Below are 9,774 nucleotides of genomic sequence, written 5' to 3' on the forward strand. Positions count from 1 at the left end.
TACGGTTTGCTTCCTTTTTGTTCCCCATTCCTTTTTGAACCCTATTTTTGCTGGTGTAGATGGATCCGTAGATGGATGAGTATTGGGCTAATATTTGCACCGATTTTATTCCATTTTGTTTTGATCACTTCTTGATTTCGTTTAAGATTTGGGGTTTGGTCGTTCGGTTAATTTATGCAAGTAATATTGGATCTCAATCAGTTAATTTATGCAAGTAATCATGGGATCTCAATCATTTATTTTATGCACTAATCAAAAGATATCAACCGTTTAATTTTGCAAATAATCTCGAATGTGTTCAAGTTCGGATCTAGTTCGGATCTAGAATCGTTTCTTTGCCTATGATGAATGGTTGGGCACAAATTTTTACAGGGAGGGTTCAGCGAACCATTGCGTGTACAAATCTGTTGTGCATGAGCTTTAGTTCGCTTACACCTTCCCTGTAGATATATAAGCATGTCCACTCTAGCCGAGGCTGACTGCTGTTTTCTTAACTTTGTTATCATGTACGTTAGTCATCGTTGCAACTCATTCACTAGTTTTCGTTTGATATGGATCGGATGTACGGCAGCGACGTCGACAGCGACGAAGAGGAGGAGGACGTCAAGACTCGCCGAGTGTTCGCGGAGGCTGCGGGTCGGCCGGTACATCTCCTACTTCGCCAAGGAGGTGTACGGGTGCCCCTTCGCACCAGGAGACTCGGCGCCACGGACTTCAACTGCCTCGTCACGCATGCTGAGAACATCAGCAACACCTTCCCCAAGGTCGGCACGACGGTGAACGTCCACTCCTTCCGCGCCAAGCACGGGGCGCTCGGCATGCACCTCCGCCGGCTTGCGGCGGGTGGAGATCTCCGCCGGGCGCATGCCTCCGCTCAAGCCCAAGGCTCCCAAGGGGAGCAAGAGCAACAAGTGGAGGGAGAGCCAGATGGGGTAGGCGGAGTCCCGGACGTGTGCTTGCTGCTCGCCGCTGCCTCCTAGTTTGTTGTTGGGATCCCTTTGTTGTTAGCTAGGGATCCCTTGTTGTTATGTTAGTATGATGGTCTTTGTGAAGAACTCGTTACTATGTTGGCTGCCGTGTATGCAGCCTATTATCTATCCATATTATCTAGGGATTATCTATCCCTAGTCTACTATATTTTGTTGGTTGTACTTAGTTTTCTTGATTTACTATGATCGTGAATTTATCGTACATTATCCTGGAGATTTGCTTCTAGATTTAACTACATACATATGGACCGAGAGGGAGTACTAGATTTGCTGCCATATTGGGCAAACAACGAGGGCCAAAAGGCACAAATAATTGAAGAAAGTCAGAAATGCAAGCTTCTCTAGATTTTATACTAATTTGGTGAAAAGGACAGAGAGAAAGAGGGGAAAAAGGTGCACTTAATAATGCCAATTTGGGGCCGAGAGAGACAGAACCCAGCTCCGGCTCACGTGCAACCAAACGCTTCTCGTCCTGTCCCACGCGGTCCCTTTCTACCAGCCCCACGCGACGCGGGCCCACACGACTCGGCCCCACAAGACGCGGCCCCACAAGTGACGAACGTCAACTAAGCGGGAATCCTGCCGTCCGAGCCGCTACGCGGGTTTCAAACAAGGGCTTGGGGAAAACTGAGGAAAAACTAAGGAGCTGGGGAAAACTGAGTACAACTAAGGACCTGAGGGCACGAAAATAGAAATCCCAAGAATTTATTGCTTTATGAGTTAACTATTATGCAAGTCTTATTGATGTTTGTCTTGAAAGTACTATTCATGAAAAGTCTTTGCTATATGGTTCAATTGTTTACTCATTGTCTTTACCATTGCTTCGAATCGCTGCATTCATCTCATATGCTTTACAATAGTATTGATCAAGATTATGATAGCATGTCACTTCAGAAATTATCCTTGTTATCGTTTACCTACTCGGGGGCGAGTAGGAACTAAGCTTGGGGATGCTTGATACGTCTCAAACGTATCTATAATTTCTTATGTTCCATGCTACTTTTATGATGATACTCACATGTTTTATACACACTTTATGTAATTACTATGCATTTTCCGGCACTAACCTATTGACGAGATGCCGAAGAGCCAGTTGCTGCTTTCTGCTGTTTTTGGTTTCAGAAATCCTACAAAGGAAATATTCTCCGAATTGGACGAAATCAACGCCCAGGGTCTTATTTTTCCACGAAGCTTCCAGAAGACCGAAAGGGAAATGAAGTGGGGCGACGGGGCGCCGACACCACAGGTCCGCGCGGCCTGGGTGGGGCCCGCGCCACCCTATGGTGTGGGTCCCCCGTGCCGCCTCCAACCCTACCCTTCCGCCTACTTAAAGCCTTCGTCGCGAAACCCCCAGTACCGAGAGCCACGATACGGAAAACCTTACTGAGACGCCGCCGCCGCCAATCCCATCTCGGGGGATTCAGGAGATCGCCTCCGGCACCCTGCCGGAGAGGGGAATCATCTCCCGGAGGACTCTTCATCGCCATGATCGCCTCCGGATTGATGTGTGAGTAGTTCACCCATGGACTATGGATCCATAGCAGTAGCTAGATGGTTGTCTTCTCCTCCTTGTGCTATCATGTTAGATCTTGTGAGCTGCCTATAATGATCAAGATCATCTATTTGTAATGCTACATGTTGTGTTTATTGGGATCCGATGAATATGGAATACTATGTCAAGTTGATTATCAATCTATCATATATGTTGTTTATGTTCTTGCATGCTCTCCGTTGCTAGTAGAGGCTCGGCCAAGTTGATACTTGTAACTCCAAGAGGGAGTATTTATGCTCGATAGTGGGTTCATGCCTCCATTGAATGCAGGACGATGATGGAAAGTTCTAAGGTTGTGGATGTGCTTGTTGCCACTAGGGATAAAACATCAATGCTTTGTCTAAGGATATTTGTGTTGATTACATTAAGCACCATACTTAATGCAATTGTCCATTGTTTGCAACTTAATATCTGGAAGGAGTTCGGATGATAACCTGAAGGTGGACTTTTTAGGCATATATGCATGCTGGATAGCGGTCTATGTACTTTGTCGTAGTGCCCTGATTAAATCTCATAGTACTCATCGTGATATATGTATGTGCATTGTTATGCCTTCTTTATTTGTCAATTGCCCAACTGTAATTTGTTCACCCAACATGCCATTTATCTTATGGGAGAGACACCACTAGTGAACCGTGGACCCCGGTCCATTCTTTACATCTGAAATACAATCTACTTGCAATACTTGTTCTTTACTGTTCTTCGCAAACAAACATCATCTTCCACACTATACAATTAATCCTTTATTTACAGCAAGCCGGTGAGATTGACAACCTCACTCTTACGTTGGGGCAAAGTACTTTGATTGTGTTGTGCAGGTTCCACGTTGGCGCCGGAATCCCTGGTGTTGCGCCGCACTACACTCCACCACCAACAACCTTCACGTGCTCCTTGACTCCTACTGGTTCGATAACCTTGGTTTCTTACTGAGGGAAAACTTGCTGCTGTACGCATCACACCTTCCTCTTGGGGTTCCCAACGGACGTGTGTCTTGCACGCTATCAGTCGTCTGTATATTCCATGGCACGCTGGGCAACTCCTCTGGCCAGGTGTGTCGAGCTTTTTCTAATGGTGTGAGCAAACGTTTTTTGATGCTGTTGCAGATGATACCGTTCGCCTTCTCGAATTGGCCATTGGTTTGCGGGTGCGCAACTGATGCGAAGTGTAGTTTGATTCCTACCTCTGCGCAATATGCCTTGAATTCTTTGGAGGTAAAATTGTCGTTGTTGTCCGTGACGATGCTATGAGGAACTCCAAATCGAAAAACGATACTTTTGATGAAGCTAACCGCCGATGCTGCATCTGGCGAATTTATTGGCTTTGCCTCAATGCACTTAGTAAACTTGTCGACAGCCACGAGCATATACTCGTATCCTCCTGGCCACGCCTTGTGTAACTTTCCCACCATATCGAGACCCCATTGTGCAAAAGGCTACGACAAGGGTATTGGCATTAACTCTGCTGCCGGAGAATGAGGTTTTGTCGCAAATCTCTGGCACGCGTCGCAGGTACGTACTATGTCCTTGGCGTCTTCTATTGCTGTTAGCTCAGAAGACCTTTGCTGCTATAGCTCGACTGCTTGCGTGATGCCCACATGCTTCCTCGTGCACATCCTTTAGAATTACTCGTTCTTCTTCGGGTGTAACGCACCGCTGCAATACTCCCGATATACTCCGCTTATACAGCTCTTCTTTAACCACAGTAAATGCCTTGGACCGTCGAATAACTCGTCTTGCTTCTACTGGATCTTCGGGTATTTCTTTCCTTAGGATATATGCGATGTAAACCTGCATCCAAGGAACTTGCACCACCATCACCTCATGTGATTCCTCTTCATCTCCCGATGTGCTTGCTTCTGATATTGCTGGAGCTCCCGAGCCTTTGTCGAGCTTTTCCTTTTTCTTTGACTGTTTCTTTGCCTTAGTCAATCTTTCACTTATCTCCTCCCAAAATACGCCAGGTGGTATTGCTAAGCATTGCGACCCGATGTTTGCCAGAACATCGGCTTCATCGTTGCTGAGTCTGCTAATATCATTGTATACCTCCTTGTATGCTATCATACTATCATTGACTGCGTCACATTGGTTCATCACCTGTTGATCCACCAATTGGGAGTCGCCGAATATTTTTAGTCAGGTTGCACCACAGGCTTTCGCCATCTTCATCCCATGTATCAGTGCTTCATACTCTGCCTCGTTGTTAGACGCGTTAGGGAACGTCATCGCAGTACATACTTCATCTTATCTCCTTGGGGTGATACTAATATCACGCCTGCTCCAGCTCCTTCTAGCCTTTTGGACCCGTCAAAGTTCATGGTTCAGGTTCTCGACAAATCTGGGGGTCCCGTATTTTGCAGCTCCATCCACTCTGCGACAAAGTCCGGTAAGATCTGCGACTTTATTGCTTTTCTTTTCTCATACGTGATGTCCCGAGGGGAAAGCTCTATTCCCCAAAGGGAGACAGGACCCGCAGCTTCTGGGTTATTTAATATGTTTGATAAAGGGGCCTCGTTGACCACTATTATCGGATGCGCTGAAAAATAGTGGCGTAACTTTCTTGCGGTTGTAAATACTCCATACGCCAACTTCTGATACTGCGGGTACCGCTGTTTTGAAGGCGATAAAACTTCACTGATGAAAAATATACCGGCCTCTGAACTCCATGAAGTTTCCCTTCTTCTTCTCTTTCAACCACAAGTACCGTGTTGACCACCTGGGGTGTGGCTGCGATATATAACAGGCCTATGATGTCTCCTCTGATGTCAACCACAAGTACCGTGTTGACCACATGTATGGATTTCCCGCATCATCGAAAGCCTCTGATGTCTCCTCCTGTGGGCGACTCGCTTCTCCAATTACATAGATTTGATGGTATTTTGGAGTTTGTCTTTCGTCGGGGTTGGTGACACCGTCGCATAGATCGGCGAAGACCTCCCTAACAGATGTAGATCTGTCGATGAATTCGAAGCTGTCGACGTTGTCTGAGTCGCTGCTTATATTGGAGTCCGCAGACGACTCGAAGGACATGCTGCCGAAGATCTTGACGAGTTCCCCGCTTGTCACAGCCTTGACTAAGCGTGGCGGCGAGATCTCCTCGGCTCCCATCTCGAACGATGACGACGATTCCGAAAGATCGGAGTCGGCCGCCGACGATCCCGACGAAATCAGAACCTCGAGACGATGTGATCCCTCTTTTCCGACGCGGAAGTGAAACCCCCCGAACGTCATCTCCATAGGCTCCTCCAGATACGCATATGCATCCAAACGGGAGGGCGGGTGAGGAGCAAAATCGACTAGACCAGTTTCGATCTGCTTACCTCTGTCCATCGCGTTGCTTGCCACCAAAGATGTCGACGATGTTGAGCGTGCCATCGAGATCAGCTCCTTGTCGCCTCTAGTTCCCACAGACGACGCCAATTGACAAGGTATCGACTTGTTAATGCCTACATATTGTAGACTAGGGTTTTCAGGAAAGTAGAGGGCAAGTAGATCTCGAGGTTTCAGCCGGAAAAGTACTCGACTGTTAAGAAACTAGGGTTATGTTGACAATAAAATCGATCATCTCTTCCTCCCTCGACTCCTCCTTATATAGGAGGTGGAGCCGAGGGTTTCGTGATGTACAAGTTACAAAGATCGGGAGTGTCGTTGCCTAATCGACGGTACCTCGGAGGAGGGATCCTCACGAGGGGGAGAAGAAGTAGGGGCCATAGGGCGGAGTGCACACGGGACGGTGGTACGCGAGTTACCCAGCTTCGGAACACCTGCACGATGACAGGGCCTACTCGCTGCTTGTCCGGAATTATCTGGGCGCTTTCGCGTTGTTACAATGAGTTGTGGTTGTGCCTCTAGGGCTCTCGGGATCCGGCTTATAAAGGCGCACGGATCTAGGGTTTACATGGAGAGTCCTAGCCGGTTTACAGATAGCCTAACTACGGTACAATATCTTGCCGTGCACGTCACGGATCCGCCTTCCATATATGGCGTCCTGGATCCGGATTCCTCATGGGCCTCCATGGATCCGGGTTACTCCTAATGTTGGTACGGATCCGGCTTACTGATCCTGGGCTGGACTTCTTCCTTCATGATCAACAAAGAATCGGGCCGCCCGATGGCCACATGCCTCATCACCATCCGTGGGCCACCCGAGCTTGCCGGATCTAGGCACTGTCGATGGTACACCCATGAAGTATACCCACAACAGTAGCCCCCAGAGTTCTCCGAGTTTCACCTGCAGTTTCCGCCTTGCCGATCCATCACAATCTCCGGCAAACGTTGGTAACGCGGAGAAACTTGAAGAGCTCCAACTTTGCATTTTCTTCTTTTTCCCGACTTATAGCCGGAAAATGCTCCCACCCCGCGGGACTTCATCCATCGACGTTCCAAAGAACATTTCCGGGCTACTCCCCGCTCGAACGAGAACCAATTTACCCTCACGGAATTACCCGGAATCTTAAAAGACTCAAACAGTTCTGGAAATCTTTCACCTTCAGATCATACTTAACAACGGAAGTTCCACTTTTCCCGTGCACAACTTCCTCATTTCCCGCGCTAAATTTTCGCAGATGCAAATCTTCAGCCGGAATTTTCGAGAGTGCATGGTTAAGTTACCTCCACGTCGTTTTACCGCAGTTGACCTAAACACGTGTCATCCATCTAACGGCGTGACCGTTCAGTTTCCACCGTCGGATCCGGATCCCGAATCTCCGCGCGTGGCCTATAAATACCCCGCGGCCCGGTAGAAAATCCATTCTTTCACCTCTCCTCACCACCTCGTCTTCCTCCTCGCGCCGCGCCGCCCGTCGCATCTCGACTCCGGCGAGCTTTGCCACGGTGAACCCCGCGCGCCGCCAAACCAAGGCTCCCTCGTGCCAAGATTCCCACGTTTGAACGAGAAATTCCGCTCCGCCGCCGATTCGTGGTCACGCGGGACGATTTCCTTCAAGTTCGGCGACCTCATCTTCGCCGGAGCTCCGTCGAGCCACCGCGCCATTAGCGGTAAGTACGCCGGCCTTGTAGAAGATAACTTAGTGTAGAAGATAGCCTTAGTGATCCGGGTACTCAAATACTTTGTATGGGTGCAGCCGGAAGCATGCCACTCGAATCGTCGCATTGTACTGGTAGCTCTCCGAGTAGCCCGGATCCCAACCAAATAGAACCCATATGCCCGGATCCCATATCATTCCTGCCACCATATATTTCCGACATTAGACTAGCTCAACCTTTTTCCGCATCTTCCAGCACCGCTCCAGGCCGGATCCCTTCCCTCCAAGAGCTCCAAGAAGAACTCGAAGGGCAAGCTCGGATGGCAGCAAAGGTGCAGGAGACGGAAAACAAGAAGGCGTCCAAGGCCCGGATCCGCGAAGGAGAACGGGGTCAATGGTGGCCTTGCGAAACTACCGACGTGGAGCTTAGGGAGCTCCAGAACGAAGGAATGATCTCCAAACATTGGAGTTTCACTCGTGATTCCGACGTCCCCAAGCCAGAAGCCGGAGAAATAGTTATGACCAAGGCTTGGGTGGAACGCGGACTTTCACTTCCTGTTCGGAGTTTTTTCTCTCCATACTCAACACCTACTGGCTCCAGCCCCACAACATCTGCCCAAATTCATACCTTCTCTTGTCCAACTTCGTGACTCTCGCGAAGGACATCTTGGGATCCGGCCGTATGTCAAGTTGTGGCAATTCTTTTTCCGGGTGAAGAAAGAAACCAAGGACAAAGCAATGGTGAATCACGGAAGCATGACGTTTATGCTCCGCCCTAGCCGCATGTACCCTCCCCACGACTCGCACGAATCCGTCCGGTCATCGGAACGCCGGATGGTTCTATGAGAAGAATGCCTCGCTTCCGAAGGTCCATGAGGGTCTGCCTCAGTTCGTCAATGAACCTCCGGAAGAACTTGCAAGCCGGAGCTTCGTCCCTTCGCTCGCCCGCACTCCCGATCCTCGGAGAAGGCTGCGCGGAGAATCTCCCCGGCTAGTCCACGACGGACTGACCGGAGCCCAGCTCACACTTAGCTGGTTTTCCCGAAGAATCCAGCCTCTACGCTACAACGCGCGCCCTGATGTGCGCTTATACCGGGCGGATGATCTTCTCCGGGTTACCCGCCACGATCTTCCGACCGACTCTCTGAAGAGAAGGATCAAGACGTTGGTGAAGATTCCGAGGGGCCAACAGAGTCCCGGAACCGACCAAAGACATTTACACAAACGACCAAGTGTCCTCCAGTAAGCTTTGTTCTTTTCGCCGCTTCCAAACTTCACAAGTTTTTGGATGTTTAACTTAACTTTTATTCATCTTCCTTCCAGCTCAACACTTTGGCGGAGGAAAACTTTCGCACCATTCTTCGCGTCCCCGTCACCGACGACACGGCGGAGGAGGCTCCGGATGACGACGAGGAGGAAGAGGAACAGGCACCTCGCAAGGCGGCCCTCGACCTACAAAGCGTCCCCGCGCCAAGGCTTCCGGCCTCGAGGCCGGAGCTAGCGGCGAGGCCTCCGCCAAGAAACCGAAGACTGGCAAAACCACCTCCGCTAGACTCAAGGAAAGCGGAGCGTGCGCGTATAAGGATGCTCTCAACGGCAGGAAAACCTTCACGGCCTTGCATTCCCGGGTGCTACGTAAGTTTCCGAGTAATGTGCGTTATCTATATTGGTGAGCTGTGTTATGCTTATTTTCCTTTTTACTTGCTCACAGAAATCCGAATCCAACCACCGCGCGGACCAACGTTCAGGAGCCTATCACTAAATATATGCAGAAGAAGTCTCCCGCCGTTGGTCCTTTGACTCCAACTCCACCGAGCGCTCCACAAGCCCCCTGCAACCTTCTCCTCCTCCCGCGGATCATTCTCTAGCTCCTGCCGCTCCCACTCCTCCGGAAGTAATTCCGGCTAGCAGCGACGCAGCGGGCGGAGATGATTCCGGCGGTAAGGGTCCTATTGATGATGAATTTGAAGGACGAAGCCAAGGGGAAGCAGAAGAGATCTCCTCCGGCAAAGCTGAAGCCCCCACGGGCGATATGGTCATTTTTCCCAAGAACTTTGGAGATCCGGCTGACCTTACCTCCACCCCAAAAGCCTATGCCACAAAGTTTTTTAACAAACTAACAGAGGCGGAGAAATGGGAGCTGGAGCAAGATCTGCTCAATGCCATGCTGAACAATGCCTGGGGCAAACCGGACGTTGAAACGTCGGAGATCCAGGATGCCAAGAAAAACATTGGCCAATTCTTCGACAAGC

The sequence above is a fragment of the Lolium rigidum genome, chromosome 7 (assembly GCF_022539505.1).
Source record: "Lolium rigidum isolate FL_2022 chromosome 7, APGP_CSIRO_Lrig_0.1, whole genome shotgun sequence".
NCBI lineage: Eukaryota > Viridiplantae > Streptophyta > Magnoliopsida > Poales > Poaceae > Lolium > Lolium rigidum.